The 22,331-nt window shown below is 41.1% G+C and overlaps 1 long non-coding RNA gene across 3 annotated transcripts in view; it reads left to right on the top strand.

The window, feature by feature from the left end:
• The first annotated feature begins 2,803 nt into the window (after positions 1-2,803).
• LOC119252617 (uncharacterized) overlaps positions 2,804-22,331 on the top strand; it is a 98,609-nt gene continuing 79,081 nt past the window's right edge. For all 3 annotated transcript variants that reach the window (XR_008550977.1, XR_005126866.2, XR_008550976.1), the window contains exon 1: positions 2,804-2,956. This is a non-coding gene — a long non-coding RNA (uncharacterized LOC119252617). The remainder of the gene's footprint in view (positions 2,957-22,331) is intronic.

The raw sequence follows: 22,331 nt of genomic DNA, 5'->3' as shown, positions 1-22,331 counted from the left end.
GTAGTTCTCTGAGTCACTATGGTAAAATAAAAACTTGGCAATTGTTTGTCATGAATGTTCAAGGATTTCTTTTCCCACTTGCCACTCAGAATAGAAGCTAATCATAAAAATAGCTGTTTGACAAACAAAGCTGTTTCTGTATCCCTTCTAAGATCTTAATGGTTAGTAGGTAGTGGGCCGGATTTTTTAAGAAGGCAAAGAATGTCAGTTATTTTGCCATAGTCTTTCTTCCTTAAATTTTGCCAGAGTTCTACTTTGGAAGTGTTCAACATTGAACAGTGTTAAAGTGTGTGGTTAACCTACTTTTATATGTTATACACCTATCCAACAAAGACCAGAAAGGAATAATGAAGGATAAATAAAACCTTAAATTGGGCTCACACTGTAGATTGCATGTGAGGTTAAAGTTGTGTACCTCTTCTATAACATTCATAAGGAAGCTGCTTTTAACTATATCCTGAGGAAGTTCTGGAGATAAAAAATATCTTTGGAAAGATTATGCCAAGCCATGAGTAACTTCCTAAATGATCCCCCTGATCTTATGGGATAATGTTTAATATTAAGGCACATCGCTGGCATAGGAAAGACACTTGTTCATTGTTAACTGCTGTTGTCATTGTAACCATTATTAATTTTAATCATCAGAGTTTGGGAGCAAGAAAAACGTCATTGGATAGTCTCATTTCCTCCCTGTCTGTTCTGTTTCCAGGAGATCAGAAATGGAATGAGATCCCACAATGGTAAAGTTTTAGCATCATCCCCTGACCTTTCTCCCTTAATGTGTGGAGGAAGAAATATGGCTTTCATGGTCCCTGAACCAGGGGCAGATAAAACATCACTCCCTCTAAAAAAGTCTCGTGTACTCCACAATTTTTGGTTACAGCATTGGATCCCCTGAGTCTGACTACATTAGTCAAGCACGCTAGCCTGTACTCATATCCTTGGAATATTCTGTGAGAATCAAGTGGCTGGTGGTATACCCTGGCCCTTTGAGGTCTCTAATCATAACTTTCTTATACAGTGAATATAATGATTCTTTGACTTACAACAATGTAGTTTGTTTTGCTTAATGTTGAACTCTTATGTCAACATCTTCAACGGGTCATGCTGAGTTGGGCCCAGTAGTCAGAGAAATTTCTCTAAACAATATTTACCCAGTAAGAGAAGATGCTACGATTTCATTATTTTGGACTGCTATCAGCTCTACCCAGAACCCAATGCAGCCACTTACCCTTGCCAGGTCTATCTCTATTTTACAATGTCAAATTGGAGTAGCACACACAGCTTTATTGATACTGCCTTTTGGAAATGTCCCCTTTACTAATATGTTGGGTTCTTGGAAACATGATTTATTTTATCCTAACAAAAGCCTATAATATCAAATGTTAGCAGAGGGCTTAAGAATACATTTTCAATGATTCATTTCTTGTTCACTTAGCTATTGTAAATGGATAATTCCAAAAAATGAACGATAGAAACCTATTTATTTTTGACAAGTCCAGTTGGAATGTCATACCCACCATACCCCCCAGTCTTTCTAATTCCTATACCATTACTTCAGTGATCGCTCCTAGGTTATTTATTCCCAGAACTGTATCTCAAGTTCAGATTGCAAACTGAGTTCAAACCAGAACATGCAACTGAATATATACTATGTGTGAGGTGGTCAGTTAAAGAAGAAATATAAATGTGTAATACTCCTGAATGTGTTCAACTGTCCATAGAGAAATACACATTAAAATGTGATGAAATGGAAAACAAATTAATGGAATGATGGAAATTTGTGAAAGGACCAAGAATAAAGCTCCTAGATATTTAGTGATTCTTGGTGGCTTCAAGTCATAAAATTATACTCTTAATGATTTGATACAAGGTTCTAGAAGAGATGGAACTAACTAACATCCTGTGCCTTTCTGTTGGTTATGTTTATTGGGCTAGCATTGTGCTGGGGGTGGGGACAGGCAAGAGACATTTATGACAGTCCTTGACTTTGAAGACCTCGGAACTGTGGTGACTGAACTAAATAACCAAACAATTAGAAAACCACTGAAGGCAAAAGTTTTTTCATGCTCTAAATTTGAAAATGGAACTTCCATGAAACAAAGATAGCATTAGGTAAAGTAATGAAAGCCTTTCTGAAAAATGGGGCATTTGAATTGGATCTTAAATGACGTTTGTGTACAATTTCAGGGAGCAGAGGCAGAGCATTTAGGATGGGTATCCACGTGAGCCCAAAAAGAGAGGCAGGAGGAGTAGAATATATATGAGAAATAGCAAGAACAAAAGTTTGGTAAATGTGGGGGACCTTGAGAGGAAGTGAAGAATAAGATAATGATGCCAAGACTTGGTTATGAGGCTTCAGCCAAGGGGAGAGGTCTGGAGTCAACTTAAAAGGAGCTGGAAGGGATCATGCTCAGTGAAATAAGCCAGAAAGAAAAAGAAAAATACCGGATGTCTCACTCATAGCAAGAATCTAGAAAACTTAAATAAGGGACCAGGAAAAAGTATAACTATAAGAAAGAAAATATCAAAATCAACAAACAACTATGAACCAGAGACACTCTATTGGGGGTGGGGGGTGGGGGGCGGGGAAAGGAGGGCTTGGGGTCAAAATAAGGGGGTTGTAATTGTAAGGGGAATATAAAAATAAAATTTAAATAATAAATTAAATAAATAAAATGTGTACAAAGACCTCAAAAAAAAAAAAGGGGGGGGGCCATGGACAAGCTTTTTATCTCAGTGGACACTTCCTGAGAATTCTCTGTGTGTTCTTAGGGTTCTGAGGAAACAAAGATGACTAGAACATGGTCCCACCATGGAGGAGTGTGTAGGTTATAGCAGATGATAGATGTGAAAGTGGTGACTTAGGTTCAGTGGGAAGGATGATTACAGAAGAATGGGGAATTCAGAAACCTGGAGCACAAAGCCTGAGACAGAATTCAAACCAAAGGCAAGGGTAGGTCTAGCAGTTCTTCTTAGTGATGGTTGGGTGGTTTGTAAGTACACGATTTCAGCTGCGGTGCATCAGTTGAAGTTTTGATACAAGAGGAGAAGTTGAGATTACCAGATTGAGCAAAAATTGTTTTTCTCAATATGTCTTCTCCAATATTCATTGTTTATCTGAAATTTGGTTTAACTGGGCATCTGGTAGCTTGTTTGGCAAACTTAGGAAAGTTCGGTTTTATATACCATTATAATTTTATTAGTTCACTTCCTATAGCAAAGAAAGTACAAGTCAGGAACACCAGCTGAACATTCAAAGGGACCGTGGCCAGTTTGATTTGAGTGTAGACGTGTGACAAGTTCTTGAAGGAGGCCTTCATATCACCTCAGTTAAATAGCGTACAAGAAAGTATCACTTTGGCAAATATCCTTACAGGGAAAAACCCTATGTAATGAAACTTTTACTGAGTTATAATAAATTCTAATAAGGGTTCTCAACAATAACATTTTTTTTGATCTAAACATAAAGAAATAAGTATAAGAAAGAATAAACTCTGCCATATTTTCTTGTCCTGGTCATTGCTCCTAAATGTAATTTATCCTCTACAGTTGATGTACTGGACTGTGTACCGTTTTTATTTCCAGATGAAAGATGATAGGGGAGGTAGATTCTTCAAAATTTTATTATTTTGGAGTCAAAGATTCTAGCCGATTGCTATCTCCTATCTCCAACATCCAGCAAAATCTACTTAGCTCCCCAACTGCTTGCCAAAACAAAGCAAAATCAAACAAAAACATCAAAGATTCCAGAAAATTGGGACAGGTACAGGGGATAATGATTAAAGAGTAGTTTTGAGGAGACTTTGACATCAATTTCATTCTCTTAGTGTGGTCATGGAATTCTTTTTCTGTTTCTTTTACAACAGAGAGGTTTGACTTCAACTCTGCTTGTTACTAACTTTTGAAAGCTAGGGATGTGATTTCTTACCTTGTTATTTATATAATAAAACTCTGTAGCCACAAAACCATTTGAAACCCTGGAGCATTTGTAAGAATTGGGTTTTTGTTGAAGTATGTCATAAATAAAAGAATGGTTTAGCCCACAAAAATGCAAATCATAGTAAGAGGACACATGGAGGATACAGGGAATGGTCAGGCATCTCCGGTGGCAAGCAACAGAAATCCTTTAAGAAAACTCAAGTGAAAGGGGTTTATTTAAGGGGGCTCTAAAAGTTATTCTGCAGGATATGGCTGTGGCAACAAGAATATTTGATATGCTGCTCTCTGCCTCACTCCCTTCCCTTTCTGACACACACACAATTTTATTGCAATCATCCCAAAATGAAGTCAGCATCTTAGTTTGTTTACACATCTTCCTTGAGTACTACACTCACGGCTAAACAACTCGAATGTTGGTGTCTGAGTTCAACTTTCCATGAAGGGGACTCTGAATGCTTACCTTTAATCAAGTGTCCATCAACAGGATGTGGCAAGAGTCCCATGGTTTCCATCTCCTTAGTACTGACCATGGATATGGACAGAGTTGGACAAAGCAGCCAAGCCAAATGATATGATTTAGGTGTTTTCTCCTGTATATTTTCCTCTAATTGTCCCCAACCTGAAAGGGCTGATGTTGTGCCCTAATGTTTATGAACTTTTGTATATTTTAATCAAGCTCTAAATTTACTGAGTAAATCCTTCAGAACATTTGGCTTTATATTGTGGGTTTTTTAATATTTTTTTATATAATTCTTCTATTATGGGTTTTGTGGTGTAGCTTTCTGCTGAAGCCACTCATATCATGAACAGTATTGGGATGGAAGTATTATAACTAAGATCATTTCAAAGAGTTGCCTAAGGCAGTCGAATTTTCAAGGTCATGTGCTCTATCTCAGCTACAGACCTAGTCTTTCTGCAGACCACTTTCTGAAAGTGTGGAAGCAAAGAAATAGGTATCTTCTGATTATTACTGCTCTGTTCCAGTCAGAGGAATAATGTCACTGATAGCAAGGTGATTCAGGGAGGAGGGGCTTTCCAGATTGTACCTTAGACTAACCATGGGGCAGCCATGCTGGTTACCTTCCATTCTCTTTTCTAAAGTAGGTCAGATTTAATGGTAATGCCATCTTAAATCTAAACCCCCTTTTGTCCTATAAACACTCCATATTACCATGATAAGTGAGGACAGTGCTTGATGCAGCTTAGTGTTCAGTGGGAGAAGGAGGAATCTCTCTAAATTAAACTCTAATCAAAGGCTTGAGGCTTAACAAAAGACATTTCACTGAATAATTGGTTATAGCAATTGAGTTTTCTAGAGATAATTTTTTTGGCTTTCACTCAAGTTGTAATGTGCATTGTGTTCGAATGGGAGTAGACAAGAGGGAGTGGAGATGGCCTTTTACAGGCTTCCAGTTAAGCTTTTAATTTACACTGGTTATCTATATCTCTGGATGCTCCCACATCATTACCTGTGAGATAGTAGAGAGAAAAAATGGCATTCTATTTTCTGCACCCTTTTCTCTTTGAGATCTTGCATCTTCATTTAAAAGCAATCAGGCAGGCAGGTGAAGGGATTGGAAAAAGGATGACTTTTAATAGCTTTTGAGATCAAGATTCCAACATCCTCCTTAAAGACTGGCCCAGACCTCTCTGATATCCAATGTGGTACTTTCAGTTCTACCTTGTGTGATTTAAGAATTTCACATTTTTCAGATTAAAAATATCTTAAGAAATACAACAGGGTATCAGAGGTGGTATAATTAGGAGAGAGAGTACTCTTCCAAATCCACCCAAATTAATTCTATCAGTCAATTAGTATATATTTTGCCTGTGACATTAGTCTCAGTCTCTACAAAATCTATTAGGACTACACTTAAGGGAAGTAATTAAATATTGTACAAGAAAATAAATAAATTTAACTGAATAAAAATGGTTTCTATTAAGACATTTATAGGAGCATGCTACCCACTTGGAAATGCTGGGTGTTTATTTTTTTGATTCTACCATCACCCTTCTCCTTTCCAAAGGGTGTTTGGTTGGGTGGATGCTGGAATCTTAATCTAGAGGGTAAACCAGGAGAGTCAAGTGTTGCATATCTGAAAGTCCCAGTACAGACACCAAGCTCAATAAGGCAGGTTTAAGACCAAGATCTCAGCATCACTCAAGATCTGAGTGGCAGAAATCAAGACCAAAGTAAGTGGAAAACATTTGGGAAGGGACAGGGGATGGTGCTTGGAGAGATAAGTTGGAAGTGGTCTCAGGAACTGGTGTTAGGACTCAACATTTCATCGTCTTGTGAGAACATTCTAGAACAATGGTCCTAGTGGAGAGTCCAATAATGTCAGCCTGTGACTCTTGTGTCAAGCAGTATGGTGGTTGGGACTGTTGAGCATGCCTGCAGAGTATCAAAAAGGCTATGAAAGTCCTCTCTGCAGGAATAGCATCAACCTTCTTCATATTGTCCCATAACAAGAAAAATTTCCCCAAGTATTTGAGCCCTGGGTATCCATGGATTACTATAGCTCTGTGATGAATCCAAAAACTCTTAAAAAATAATGAACTAATGATGCTATGGCAGTGACTATTTGAGGCACCTGTGGTGAAACAATGAGGGCGTGTCTCTGCTTTGACCTTCTCTACCTTGGTCCAACAAAGCTCACACCCGCTCACCAAACGGTATACCAAAGGTTATATGTCCTGTGTGTACAACATAGCAATGATTTAGGGAGACAAAAATGGTGTAATTTTGCTTGTGTCTTGAGGACTCTAGGAACAGCAGGTGTGTATTAAGATACCTGACTACTTATTTCATCTGTGGAGCAGGGTGGGGGTGATCCAGGCAGAGGGAAACTGAATGACTGGGGCCAAAAATCAGATTCTATGAGCTGATCTTACACAAAGGAGGGTGGGGGAAGAAAGAAGGCATTCTGAATCATAAGTGCCATGGGAAAGCTAAGGATCAGACAGCAGGGACAGCACATATATTCATGAACCCAGGAGTCTGTGATAGAAAGATTAGGAACCAGAGAGGTATCAGGAAGATAAGAGTATGAGCCATCAATTGCTAAAATAACGAGGAGTGAAATTTACTAATTTAATACATCTTTCAGTCATTTAACAGGTGTTCATTGTTCATTATACAACACTTGCTTGAAAGCCTAATATGTTCTAGGTTCTGTGCCTAAATCTTGGGACACAATACTGGTGGGATTCAGACATCAACATGGTATGATAATTACTATGACTTGAAAGAGGGTTATGAGAATATGTAGGGAGGGCACTTGAGGAGTTTGGGGGAAAGGGGGAGTTTTTTTTTAAATGATAGAGAAAGCTGAACTGAGGTTCAAGGACCAGGGATTAAGTGGAAGATGATCCTTTCAGGCAAAGGGAATGATATAAGTGAAGACTGGCCAGTAAGAGAGAGCATAGTATCTTGGTTGGAGAGAATGCAAGTGTGGGATGAGGATTCAGATGAGGCCAGAACCAGAACTTGAAATGCCTTCTAAGCCATGGCAAGGATGTTGGATTTTTGAAAGCCATGGAGAGCCATTGAAAGGCTTTGAAGCAAGAGAAGTTCCATCGGAGCTGTGTTGTCTGGCTGCAGGTTCCATAATTTACGATTGAGATGGTAATGAGCTGAACTGAGAGGTGGCAGCGGAGCTAGAGACAGACTAGGTTGTTAAGGTGACAGAGTTTGGTTATTGGCCAGAGAAATGAGGGAGAGTTGGGAAGCACAGGTGACGACTGGATTTCTAGATTGTAGTCATTTCCTGTTTGGGGAACTAAAAAAGGAGAATTGGCTTTGGAAGGAGGCAATAAATTCAGTCTTGGATAGGTAGGGACTGGGAAGTGACAGTGCCTCTTTGGGTGAGGTTATTCACAGCACTAGACAGTGGCTCATGGTCAATTAATGGCCTTGGTTATTTTTCTCTCAGGCACAGAAGAGGATCTGCATGGAGCAAATAAGGAATTTGGGCTGGAATGTCGGAAGGATAAACCTTGAGCCACCCTATAGATTTATAGTAATAAAACCTAGCCTTTGAATGCAAAGAGACAAATAAACAGGATCTACATTTCAATGTAATAAAAGAAGTCATGGGATTTCACTTGTGCTAATGGTACTTGTTTTATGAAGTCCTTGACATGCTTCGGTAGCACAGCAATTTCTCTGTACTGTGCGTTTCAGGGGGGAAATTCCTGTAGGGGATGGCTCAGAATGGTATATTTCACAAAAGACATGCCCTCTCCCTGGGCAGGTGACCCCCTGTGCATCTGACTTTCTCCTTCTCGGGTCAGTATTTCAGCGTTGTCAGGATGCTGTCTGATGTCTGCCTGTCTTGAGCCCCAGAAGATAGCCATCTGTTGAGCCCTGCAATGTTTCAGCCACCAGTCATGCATCGTTATTCTAGCCGTGCATGCTGTTGCTTGTAGAATTTTTTATAGGTGGAGGCCTAGCTTATGTTCTGAATTAGATGCTTTCATCTGCCTGTGGCAAATTGCAGCATATGCTAGTAGAAATTCCCTCCTGGGTGATACTTGAAATATTTGGGATATTAATTTTTTCAGACATCCCACTACTCTTTTTAAACAACTCTTTATTACCATTCAGTCTTCAAATGTAAATGTGTACGTGTGTGTGTGTGTGTTTTGAACTGTCTAACACCAAAAGCATTTTCTACTTTCTCATTATAAACCTTCCCTTTGCCCAGAAGGAGAAAACACTTGTGGGAGAAGATATACTGCATATACTTCATATATATATATATATATATATATATATATATATATATATATATTTGTATATATGTATATATTCATACATACACTGACCTAACCTATTTAAGAATGCTTAAAGGTTGTATTCTGGCATAGTACATTTGTAACCTTAATGTTTTAAAGAGGGAATCATTTTGAATTTAACTCAATATCAGTGATACCTGCAAAGGTATAATTCCACTTAGTAGTTCCAGGTTACATGAAAACTCTAGCTTCAGGGGGAAAATAGCCAAAGGTAAATGGGGGTGGTTTGAGAGAGAAATGCATTTCAGAGGAAGATCAGTTGATGAAGGTTCATGCTAGAGGCACTGAAAAATAATCATTTCTCCTACCTCTGCCTGGATCAGAAGGACTCTATTCCTTGAGTTTGAAGACAGGCTCCCGTAGGGTGGGTTGAGCATGCTAACTGAAGGGGAACGTCTTAGACAGCAAGAATTTCCTCTGCTAGAAAACCTTTAGGAATCTTAATGTATGGTGGATTTAAAGTTGTGGGAGATTTTAACTACAAGAGATTGGGTGAATGTATACTCAATCTTGGAAACAGAAGTGAAATTAAAATGAGTAGCTACCTATGAAAGACTCTCCATCAGCCTTTGGATAAAGCCCAGTGTTCTCAAAATGACTCATGAAGCTTTTATGATTTGATCCCTGATTGCATTTCTAGCCCTATATTTTGTCATTCTTGCCCACCCCTTCCACACCATGGTACTTGCTTTAAAAGTTACTTTCTTCGACAAACTATATTCTCTCTCCAGGACCCAATGTGAGCTCTATATTCTACTTCCTCCATGCATGTCTAACTCTGCTTCAGTCTCCAAGATGGGTGTCATTTTTCTCTCCAAAGTCTTCTTCCCTTTGTAGATGTCCCTGTAATCTCCTGATTCTCCCCTTCTATAGCAAGTACAACACTGGATTGAAACTACTTGTTTAATCATCTGTTTCCCTGTCTCCCACTCCCAGGTGCTAGAGTAACTTTTGTAGAATCAAATTGTTGATCTGATGAAAATTTGAGAGAAAAGTGCTGAATTGTAAGCAATTGTATATTTCTTCAAAACTGTCTCCATCTGTGCCTCCTATTTAAATACACTTTTATGTGAATATTAGGCAATATTTATCCTTAGGTTTTAAACTAAAGCATGCTGTTGTGAAAGAAAGAATGTAATTTAAATGCTATCCTCTGTACTTCAATTATAATTTTCTTGGAAAAACTAATCTAACAAAACAAATTTTATTCCCAGTGAATTGGAGAAGCATACCCTCATGAAATAGTCGTGACTTAACAATAAATGACCCTGGTGCTTTTTTCAAGATTCTATAGAAGTTTAGTGGTAAAAGATAGCTCTATCTTCTTGTCTGTAAAGTTATAACTTACTAAGCATAGTTGTTGAGTGAATAAAATGAAGTCATGATTATAAAGGACTAGCTATGTCATCTAGCACATAAACAAAAATGTATAGTGACTTTTATATTTATAAACATGACTATAAGAGATTGGCTTGATCTGTTCCAATAGGTGATGATTTTAGAGACAGGCTTGAAACCTCATAATGCTTTCCTTATTGCACTTTTGAAATATTTCACTGTGTGCATGAGTGTGTACACACGTGTGTGTGCACACATGTGACCTTGCTGTATGAACAGGACTGCATATCAAACAGAGGGTTAATTTTCCAAACACCTTTCCCTGGTAATCTGCATTTTCATTAACTATCTACTGACCTTACCGTGAAGTTCAAAGCATCGCGTAGGTGTTCCTGACACCATTGAATACACTAATTAAGAATTGTGCTCGGAAGATAGAAAATTTTGAGGGTGTGTTCATAAAGTTCTAAATAATAAATTGAAAGATAGTTTAGTGTTCTCATTACAGCCATCTGTGTTAACTTCCCATTATAAATTGAAATAACTATCTTATTTTCCAAAACACCTGTTCTAAAAGGCAATGTACTTTTTACATAATCAGAATGACAACACTTTGAAAATACTTCACTTTGCTGGAAAGTCAGTTATGTTCCAGAAGAAATTTTCACCTTGGAGAGGAGAGGTAGGTTCTCATAGGTAATAGGGACAATGAATCACCAAACAAGCCCCCAAATAACATATAAAAAGGTCTCCCACAGATTTCCTTTCCTTTTCTTTCATTATTATTTCTAAAAAAAATCAATATATCCCTTTGGTTTTCTCCCATTTTACACAATCATTGTAGAAGCCAAGGTGTGATCAGTTAACAACTATTGAATTCTGAAAAAACTAGCAACAAAGCTTGCACCTTACATCATCCACAGAAATTGGAGCAATTTCCATTATAAGCTGGTGGATAAGACACTTTGTTTGTATAATCCATTTTCCTCCATGCTGACTACTTGTTTTGTAAGCAGTTCTGGTGGGTGGTGGCATGATACCCTAGTATTTCAATACTTTTCCTGCCAAGCAAAATGGCAACAGGCATTTAATGATGTAAGTGTATTTGAAGACAAACTTCAGTAGAACTAAAATAAGAGAATTCTGGTTTACAATGGTGGCGCCATTTTCTTGACATTGTTTACATAACCAGAGAGCAAAAGAAATATCAGTGTTTGTTTAAAGTAAGACAATTTGTGAGGTCTGTCACAAGAAGTAGAAAGATTTCTTTTCCTTTCTGGTTTCCTTTTAGCTATCTCCATAAAACAAAGGAATTGCCAGAAACCTTTAGATGCTTCTTCTCTCTTCATGAAAAGAACTACTTAATTGAAGTTACTGACTTTGCTTTTCCGTTCAAAAATCACCTCTACCCCCAGCGAAGGATGTCGGGGAAAGATTTCCGCCTTCTAGGAGGCTTAGAGAATTATAATTATCTGTCCCCATGTAGTATATACTTTCCTTTGAGTACATTAAAAAGCCATAAGATGCAAAATATATAGCACGTGTACTTTAGTACCTTTCAAATATAGGTTCTTTGAAGGCATGATGAATAAGTTCAGGGTGGACAGAAGGGAAGGCTGCATTTAAATAAATTTTGAGCAATTTTAAGATTCTGTGATGCTGTCACGTGTATCATGTCACTCCTTTGGGCTGACTGCCAGCTCACTTCCAATGTCATTTCTTCTCTGTCCCATACTCAGGCAGCTTCGTGTGCCTTCAGTCTCCTCCTCCTTAAAGGTGGAAAGTTTGCAGGGCGCAGGCAACTTGTTATTTTGGAGCAGACAAAAATAGTTTGTAGTGATCTGGATTTTGGATTGCTGAGTGGGGAAGTGTGGGTGAAAAGAGACTGGGACTCATAGAGAGTCATGTCAACCTTGCAAATGAGTGTGAAGTTGATCCTAAGGACAAGTGGGAGCCACTGAACATGTTTATATGGTTAGATTCTGATTTTAGAAGCAACACTGTTAATTCTGGGAAGCTGAATATGTGAGCCTATTTTATTATTCTTTGTACTTATCTATATTTTCAGAAATTTCACTCAGCTGAAGCATAAATAAAGCTCACTCTGGCTATAGAATAAAGGGAATTAGAGTAGATGAGTGCCTGTATCTGCTGGAATTTTGTGAAAGGGATACTGACAGGAGACAATGAAATGTGTTACCTGTAACAGCACCCCAGTAGCACTGGGGATACACAAATGGTTGAGGGGTATGAAGGAGGTAGAATCAGGATTGGATGTGGAGGGGAGTGAAGCAAACAGGTGTCATTGTTTCTGGAAGTGTCAATGGTATGAGTGACAGTGCACCTGGGAAGACAGGTGGAAGATGATTCTATCCATTTGGGACCCTTAGAAGTGTTTGTGAGTCATCGGAGCAAAGACGCCTTACAGGCAGTTGGATTTTTGAGTCTCGAGCACAGAAAAAAGTTTTGGACCACAGAAATAGACTTGGGCATTGTCAGTTTGTCAAACCCATAGGTGTGCATAATATTACCAGAGGAGTGTAAGAAAAGTGGAAAGCAGCCAGGGTGGATGATAAAAATCCTAGGTTCATTTACACATACTGCAATGTTAGAAGAAAGGATGCATGCAGTGAGCTTGAAAGCTGGCAGGTGAGAAGGTTCTCATCTGATGGCTTCTGTTTTCTCTGAGAAGGATCAGGAGAGGGACTTTTATAAGTTAAGAGGGGGATGGTAATATTTAGATTGACATTTGCCAGCGTGCATAATTGAAGAGAGTGCTGGCCATAGCAATGTAGAAAGACTCCAAGCAGCACTGAAGGCCCAGTGGAGGCTGGAGACCATGAATTTGCAGTGAAAATGGTATGGGGGCAGAGAGAAAATCATACTCTGTGCTAGTGCTTAGGAAGTATTTGTTGAATTTTACAAAACTAGGTAGGTAAGTAGATAGATGATACATAGATAGATAGATAGATAGATAGATGATGGCCAGATGGTTGAACTTACATTGAACTGTATCTTTACCTGAAATTAATTTATTTAAAAAATTAAATCATCACATCAACTAGCTATTAGTTCTTTTCTCACAAAAGGAGAGAAAAATAAAATAATTCCCTTTAAATGAGGCTCTTAGAAGCTTAGAAGTCAGACAAATAGATGCTATGCCTACTAAGCTTATGCTATGTGTTATTTTCCTCTGTGCCTTCATTTCTGTAAGTCTTCCTAAATTGGGGTAAGGAGATGAGAAGAAAGAGGGAAAAGAAGAGGAGGATGAGGGAATGTGGTGAAGATAGAAAGAAGACACCCTGATGTGGCTTTAGTGTCCCAGAACACCAGTACTATTAAGAATTCTAATGTTCTTTGGGCTCACTGGCATTTCTTTATCTGGATTTTCATCTTGTGGCAGTCCTACTGGGTCCCGGCCAGTTCACGTGGTGACTTTGTAGTTCACGGCGGTGACTGACAGCTTCCCCAACCAGGTTTGATGTTTGACAGACAACTACATCTCTCCCGCTAAGTGTTGGGTCTGAACTTCTGCACGGCTTTGCAAACCCCAGCCCGGGGATTCCTCAGGCTCCTCAATCTTTGCCTGACCCTTCCTTTTCTTCCTCCTTTTATCTAATTTCTGGATGGCATTTCATACGTCCTTTTCTTGACAGGAAGAGTTGAATCCCAACTGAATGATCGAGTGCAGTGAGTTGTCTTGATGTGAGTGACTGGTGTTTTCAAATCAGGGCAGAGGGTTTGGCGGGGGTGGGAGGTGGAGGTGGTCACCTGAACCATCCTTCCATGGAGATCTGCTCCTTTCCCCAGAGAATAGTCACCCTGGTGACCCTAGAGACATTACTTTTGGTAGTTTCAGTCTAACATCTAATGGGCCATGTCATTGCTCACAATTGGCCTTAAATCATGAGCTCTTTAACCATGTCAGAGAGGAGCTGAGAGATGGACAAGATTTTTAGACTAAACTGCCCTGATTCTTGCTGAATTATTGTGAATTGGGGCTATTGCCATGAGTTGAAATTCTGTGACACCAGACCAGGTTTTAGGATATAAGCTTTTTTCTTTGACAGTTGTACACAAATCACGTGTCCATTTTATTCATTCATTAAAGTGTTATTGCATGCCCACCATACTAAAGTGACTGCTGTCTTTCATGTTCCTGTGGGCTGATGTTTCTGCCTGTGATTAATACCAAGTATTTTGGGGGAAGAACTAAGTAATGCTCCTGTTTATTGAGCCCCTTCCATAATCTGTGCCACATCTTCTCTAGTCTCACCAAGAAGGCATTGAGGTAAGAAGTAATGAGCCCATTTCACAGATCTGAAAACTGAGACCTAGACATATGAAGTAATTTGCCAGCAAATCCCAGGACTGGATTTGAAGCCTTTTTTTACCCACCTTCAAAACTCATAATTTTTCCACTAGTGAATGGAGAAGAAAGAGAAATGAAGTGAAGTCTTCAATATTTGATTATTTCCCAACACAATTGTATTTTGGCATAGGTATCAACCAAGAACTCCTTTATCCTGGGTAAAAATCTCTATGAGGCTTATTTTCTTAGCAGTGAAAATGCATGTGAGGTCACAGATTGGTGAAAAATTTCTTAGTAGGAGGGTAAATGTGAAGACCTCGCTTACAAGGTGGCCTAGCTTGAGAGCTCTTAGCTATCTTGAAAAGCTATCTGGGTTATAAATCTTTATTTACTTTGCACTTACTCTCCCATGCACTTGACACTAATAATTAATTGATGTTAAGCAAGATGTTGAGCAGAAGGAGAGAGGGGGTCATCTTGGTTGAATGCTCTTGGGGGTCCCTTTGCCCATGTCATTTGTTTAATCCTCATGCATATTCTGCAAAATGGAGACGAAGAAACAGAGGTAAAGGATATGTATAGGAAGTTGATCAAAAGAAATTTCAAGATTTGAAGTCCAGTATACCTGGCTCCAAAGTTTTGCTTTGGACCAGTCTTTTACAATAGTAAAGATGGAATTTGAGAAAGTGTCTGGGGCTGAGGAGAAGGCAGTAAACTAGGAGTTAGATATTCTTTCAACAGGAGAGCAAACCTCTAACTCAATCTCCTGGGCTTTTGCTGTTTGCTCTTTATTTCAAAGGGGTGCTAATTTAGCACTGCAAAAACTGACTATAGCTACATGCACCCTATAAAATTTCCTTATTGGATACAAAAGAATCTGGCTCTTTCTTCAAGAACATCAGTATCTTGCAATGTATACTGTTTGGAAGCAGGAGGCTCAGTTGGAGTCCTGGGTCTGCTGAGGAACTGTGCATCCTGGGGGAAGACCTTTAAATTTACTTGGGTAAAGTCCTAAAACTCTTAACTTCTGTGCCTTTAAAATGGAAACAAGAGTACATATTGCATTCATTCAATCATTTATTCATACATACACCTGTTCCTTTGCCAGGCCCTGAGCTAGCTTTGAGTGTTGAGGGGTGAACAAGACAAGATGCCTGTTCTCAAGTTGCTCACAAGCTAGTAAGGAGACTGACCAGTACAGAGATAAGATAGTTTGCACAGGATCACAGCTAGACAGGGATGGCCTGGGGTGGGGAGAACCATCTAGACTGGCTGCTTAAATGAGGATCCCTGAGGTGATTGCAATAAAAGACCACAATAAAAGATGAAACCAGTGGAGAGAAGTGTACCCAGGGAAAGAAGCAAACAGAAATGAATATGTGCTTGATGTTTGAGGAACTCAAGGAGGACCTTGGATGTCTAAGGTCATAACACAGTGATATTTGGGAAAAGGTCTTGTGTATTTTATTAATTATATGAAAACTACCTATTATTTTTATTTCCCCTTTTCCCACTCACCTTTTATTCTTTCCTCCTGCCTTTCTTCTTCCTTCCCCTCCCTCCTTCCTGTGCTCCACCCATGCCAGTGCTCCCCAAACTCTGATTCACAAAGAAAACAAGCAGTATTTTAATTTTTTTTAACTTCTAGTCTGTTGTGAACTGATACTTTTATAAAATGTCCCAATACTGTCAAATAACAACAGAGTTTTCCAATACTGATCTTGACTTCTGTCCTTCCTGCACGCTGGGCTGGACCTGCCTAGTTCATAGATCGCAGGCCACAACTCCAAGAGCACCTGCCTACATAACAAGACATTTCTGGCTTGACCTTGCACTCACAGGTCGGGATGCTGAGCACTCAGTGAACTCTGCTGACCCACTGTGATGTCTGGTGTAGGTTCCAAAGAGCATGAGGGGAGAGCATTGTGCCCTGCTACGCTGTGCTCAGGAAGGAGCTCCTGGTGGACGGGATGATAGCTAAGATGAATTGAGTAGGAAGGTAGAGTAGGAGTTTGCCAGGTAGACCAGGAAGAGAGCAGACAAAGTGGGGCTGTAACTTGTCAATGTCTCATATGAACAAGAAGCCTTCTATTTTAGTGGGGCATGGAATTCAAAATATGCCCCAGGCATGCATGGAAAAAATCAAATCATATTCTGGGCCTCAGCATATTATCCGTGAATTCTGTAGATCCTCTAGCCTCTCAGAGACTAAGGCCTAGGGGTTGTTTGTTGTAAAGAATCATCCCTAATTTTCCTGATATTGTATAATAAAACAGGCCAATTAGCCTCGAGCCAGGGCAGCACTGCAGGAGATTTCATACAGACTCAGGAAGGAGAACAACCACGGGCGGGTATTTCCCACTGGGTCTCAATTCCTTTCTACTGCACTTAAAAAGCTAGAGGAAGGTGTCCAATAAGGATAGAATCTTTGCCAAGGTGAATTTCAAGCTAACACGAAGGGCTTGGGCAGTAATGGCCGACTCTTAAAGGGTGGCTGGACAAGGCTATTAAAACTCAAAGTGAGCACTGGATATTTGTAGCGGCCTGGCTAGTTCTACTGTGCTGTGAAACTTAAATGGCAGAGAGTAGCAGATCCTATACCCTGCCTGGGTACAGAATGAATAAATCCCACATTCCCAAGAGCAATAATGTTTGTCAGCAGTGACCAAGGGATATCCCGCACAGAGCAGAGAAGTTTTAATCACTAGGGGGGTCTCCGTTCTGCTAAAACACAACACAACACAACAAAAACAACCAAAAACCAAAACCAGAGCCTCTTGGCTTCTCAGGACAGGAAACAAGAGTCCTTTCATTTTACCTTAATTTTTGAAACAACCTAAAATCAACAGAAATTGTTTGGAAGCTCTAACTGGCGGAGTGTTCCCTTAGGCAAGGGGATGGAGTTGCTCTGGTCTCTTTTTTGAATAGCTATTTTCAGTTTGGCAGACTGAAGCTCATTATGCTTTTCTTGGAGACGTTTTTTTTTTGCCCTGTGATAAAAAAAAATTCTTGAAAATTTAAAGATTTGAAAAGAGCCCAGCAGCCCAGCAGTCAATCTTATCGCTCAGTCTCAGGCTCTGTGGGTACCACAAGTGTCTCCATCAGTTAGAACCCTGTTTCCAACAGGGGAGCTCCACATCTGTGGCAATTTCAAGCAGAGTCAAAAGCTTTGGGCTCTGGAGTCTTATAGACGCAGGGTGGAATTTTAAGTCTGCTGCTTCCTAGCTGGCCTAAATCATTTCGTGTTTCTGAGTTTTACTTCCGTCTATGTAAAACCGGGTATGATCGATTCTGCAAAATATCCTTGTTAAATTTTAAATGAGATCTACCAGGTGTCCTTCAGCACAGCATGTGGTCCATGGTATAGGATGCCTTTAATTAATGCTGGAAGCCATCATCATACTATTCATTATTACCTTTTCAGCTGACTCACATCTGGGGGGCCAGTGCATCCTCTGCCCAAAGCTTTGCTGCATGTGATAGGTGGGTTACTTCCCTCAGTGAGCTGGCCAGGTATTTCCACATTTGTTTGATTTGATGCAGCACTGAGCTTATCCTGTCATGTACACAGCTCCGGCAGACATAGAAAAAGGAATGAAATGACAGAAGGAATCAGTATCCATTAAAGACTCACAAAGGGCCCTCACACTTCATTTTGCAGCAGGCCCACACAGTAAGTACATCAGCTTCAGGTCACCAATGAAGAAAGAGGTCCTGCGAGGTTAAGAGGCTTGCTTAAGCTCACACGGGAAGTAAGCTGAGTGACGTGGATTTGTACCCAGTCTTTGTGTCTCCTACAACTGGATGCATCTTACAACACATAACACCTCTTTGCCTTTGATGAGTTCACCAGCTAGTTAGCATGAGAAAATGCACATATTGTTAGGCAGGGCGTAGATGAGTAGAAAGCTGTGAGATTCAAGTTGGAAGGGCAGTAGCTGAACATGCCAGCCAGTTTGGTTGCTTTGTCTGTATCCTCTTGCCTGAGGCTGTATGTCACAACCCCCGCTGAGTGAGCAGTGGGAAACATATGTGGGCCCAATAGTTAGAAGAGGCTAGTTCAGTGGTGGACCCGTGACCCAACCAGGGATTTGCCGATTCTGGTTGTTTTGAACATGGAGACTATAGATATCCGGAGTTGGGTGCTTAATTGGGCAACTGTGTAGAGCCAGGAGTGGTATACTAATATTCTATTATTATGGAACAAATTACTATTTAGAAATTTGAAACAACACTCACTTGTTAGCTAACAATTCTGTAGGTCAGAAATCCAGGCTGTGCGTGGCTGGGTTGGCACGGGACTTACTGTTTTAGAGGGCTAAAATTGTTGCGGCTGGGGCCTCCCCGGTGGCGCAGCGGTTGAGCGCTGGGTTGCGAAGCTGCCCGCGGCCTCTGCGGTGCCGGTTCGATCCCCGGCTGCTCCCCGGCCACCGGAGGAGGGTCCCACATGGCGCGCAGACCTCTCCTGCCACCCGCTGCTCCCCTCAGCAGTGTACTTCGGTCCTTCTGCCTGCTCTGCGACCAGCTCTGGCGCTGGTGAATTCTCTCACCCTCCTGCGCTTCTGACTGTACCCAGTGCTTGCATAAACAAACAAACAAATAAATAAATAAAAACATGCCTCTATTAAAAAAATATTTAAAATATTTAAAATTGTTGCGGCTGAACTGTGTTTCTCGATGCAGGCTCTGGGTAAGAATCTATGTCTAAGCTCTTTCAATCTTGGCCAAATTTAGTTTCGTGTGTGTGTGTTTGCAGAACTGAAGTTCTTGCTTCCCTGCTGGCTGTTGACTGGGGTCTGGTTAGTTCCCAGAGCCTGCCCACAATTCTTGCCATGTGGCATTCCTCATCTCCAAAGTCAGCAATAGATAATCTCCCTCATATTTAATCCCTCTCACACGTCTAATCTTTTTCTCAGGAAGAGCCCTGGCCCTTTTGAGGTTTGCCTGACTAGGTCAGGCCCACATGCACTGCCCCTTGTTTAAAAGTCAACTGTGCCTGGGCCTCCCTGGTGGTGCAAGGGGTTAAGACACAATCTGTGAAGCTATCCACAGTCACTGCAGCCTGAGTTCGATCCCCTGCCGGCCAGGGAGGTGACCCACATGGTGCAGCAGACCTCTCCTGACTTGCCTGCTGCTCCCCTCAGCAGTGTGTATTTCAGTATCTCTGCCAGTTCTGCTCCCCACTCTGTCTCTGGTGAATCCTTCACCCCCAACTCCCCTGGCCTGTACCCCAGCTCTTGTATGCATAAATAAATAAATCTTAAAAAAAAAGTCAACTGTGCCTTACATAACCTGCCCATGGGAATGAAATCTTTCTCATTCACAGCCCTGGAGCCCATGCAGGCATGTACACCAGGGTGTGGGGAAACTTGTGGGAAATACTAGAATTTTGCCTTACAGAGATGAGGTTGTTATTTGGGGAGCCATATGCAAGCAGAGTAAAGAAAACCAGAAAGGAATCAAAAAAGAGAGAGACAGAGGACAAAGAGAAAAGCAGCAGCAGACTCTGAGAAACAGCCAGGCCAAAGTCAGGCGAGCTCAAGAGTGGGGCCCAGGCTTAGCCGCCCTCTTTCTCCTGATACAATTTCATTTTCCAGCCCCCATAAAGTTCATCCTCTAGCCCTTGGGTTCCATGAAAGACTCCGGTGTACTTGTAATTAATTCTCCTTTATGCTTTCGCTCGCTGGAGTTGGTTTTTTTTTTTTAACTGAGTGGTTATGAATCTCCATCTATATACTCAGATGTAAAAGAAATTCATTTTCCTCTGTCTGTAAATCAAATTAATTTCTCTTTTGAGCCACTTCCACTTAGAAACAATCTCAATCAATTCAGAAATGCTCAGCTTTCTCTGATGCCTGAGTTTAGGGGAGAGGCACCTACCGCCCACCTGCAGAAGCTCTCACTGCCCGCCCCCCATAACCCCTGGACTTTTCCTGTCTTACAGGCCACAGACCTCCACAGCCTGCACCTATGCCTCTCATCCTGCTCTTGCTGTGGTGGCTGGGGCTTCTCCCTGCATTCCACACTCCTTCCTGGCCTTCTCATTCATCTTCCCTGGATTATCCCTCAATCAATATCCCTCAGTGGAGCCCTCAGTGATGGGAGCAGGCGTGTGACTCTGCTTGCACTTTCATCTCACCAGAGGGAAAATTCTGAAGACTGTGTTCTCCATGGGTTTGCAGAGTGAGAACAGACACCCAGAATGGTGGCAACCTTTCTTGGCCACCTTTCCATCCCTGTCTCGCTTGCCACTTCCCTGCTAGCATGTCCAGGGATCAGCTCTGGAGTGAACTCCTTACTTCTGGGGCAATGCAGCCTAAGACTGTTACACAGAGCTGGGTCTTTGCAGGAACTAGACTAGTCCTTGATGTCAACCGGCCACAGAAGTATGCTTGTGTGTCCATCTCCCTGTCATTTCTCATGAATCATGCGATAGATCGTCTTCAGAGAATCTCCTGCCATCCTCACCTTCTCCTTGCTACTTCTGGCTGCCCAAGTCTCTCTTCATGACTACTTTGCACTGGTGGATCAGTGGGAGCCCTCAGGATGTACAAATATACACTCAAAGCGAACATTTTGAGTGGAGTTTACAAAAGTGTGAGCAGGGTGCAGGAAGCTACCAGAGATAGCACAGGGGATAGGACATTTTGCGTTGGGGGCATTAGGGGATCATTGTCACTGGAGGCCTGAAAGGGCAAGGAAGGAGTGCTTGTAGGCATCTGAAAAGACCAATGGTATGAAGAGGGCTCCCCTATAGGAGTGCAGACTGGACTGTCAGTGGTCAGGTGAGGCGGGCTTCTGTGTACTGCTGCCAGCGTAGCCCACTAGGGGAACTGGCTGAAAGCCAGAAGTCATGGCAGCCAGCTGGCATCACCGACATACATCAGCCTTCTGGGGAGAGAGGAGGTAGAGAGCACAGAGCAGACCTGGAATCTGGGGGACAAGGGGAAGGTGCACGGCATACCACCATTTTTCTCTGGAAGCACACTGTTGCACAAGGGCTCTCTCTAGGAGATGGGCAAGAACACAAATCTCATTCATGTGCACTCAGATCTGGGGTGTGTGTGTGTGTGTGAGAGAGAGAGAGTGTGTGTGTGTGTGTACGCACGCGCGTGCGCATGCGCGCACACCCACACACACATGCTGTCTTGGCAAGAATATTAGTTTCTCATAGCTGCTCTAATTTATTATCACCACCCAATAAAATGACTTAACACGAAACATTTTCTCTTACACTTCTGGAGGTCAGAAGTCCAAAGTCAGTTTTACAAGCTAGATAGAGTGAGACTGGTTCATTCTGATGACTCCCAAGGTGAATGTTTCCCTATGTTTTCTAACTTCTAGGGGACACCTGCAATCCTTGACTTGTGGCCTCTTACTTCATTTTCCAAACATAGCATTTCCTCTTTGCTTCCATTATCTTATCACCTTCTCCTCTCTGTAGTCAAATCTCCTCCTGCTTCCTTCTTATAAGGACACTTGTGACTCCATTTAGAGAGAGCCCTTTGGGGTGATTCAGGATAGTCTGCCCATCTCAAGACACCAACTTAATCACATCTGCAAAGTCCCTTTTGCCGTATAAGGTAACATATCCACATTTTCCAGGGATTTAGAATCTGGCTATCTTTGGGGGAGCATTGTTCCATAGGCATGGACTCTTTAGTCGAATTGCTTAAGTTCAAATCTCAACCCTGCTATTTACTAGCTCCATGAAATCAGACACATTACTTAGCTTCTCTGTGTTTCAATTTCATCATCCGTTAAATTAGGAATAATAATAATGTACTTTGCATCATTATTATAAGGATTAAATGAGGTAGTGAAAAGCACTTATTCCAGACCACAGTGAACATTCAATAAATGTTGGTTATTGTCATTTTCACGGATCTTAAGTAGGGCTTGTGCTATGTATCTGTCGCTTTTGCCTGCCAGGTCCATG

This window comes from Talpa occidentalis, unplaced genomic scaffold (genome assembly GCF_014898055.3).
Source record: "Talpa occidentalis isolate TD23 unplaced genomic scaffold, MPIMG_talOcc4v2.1 talOcc4.10, whole genome shotgun sequence".
NCBI classification, from domain to species: domain Eukaryota; kingdom Metazoa; phylum Chordata; class Mammalia; order Eulipotyphla; family Talpidae; genus Talpa; species Talpa occidentalis.
This window is presented reverse-complemented; position numbering and strand designations above follow the sequence as displayed.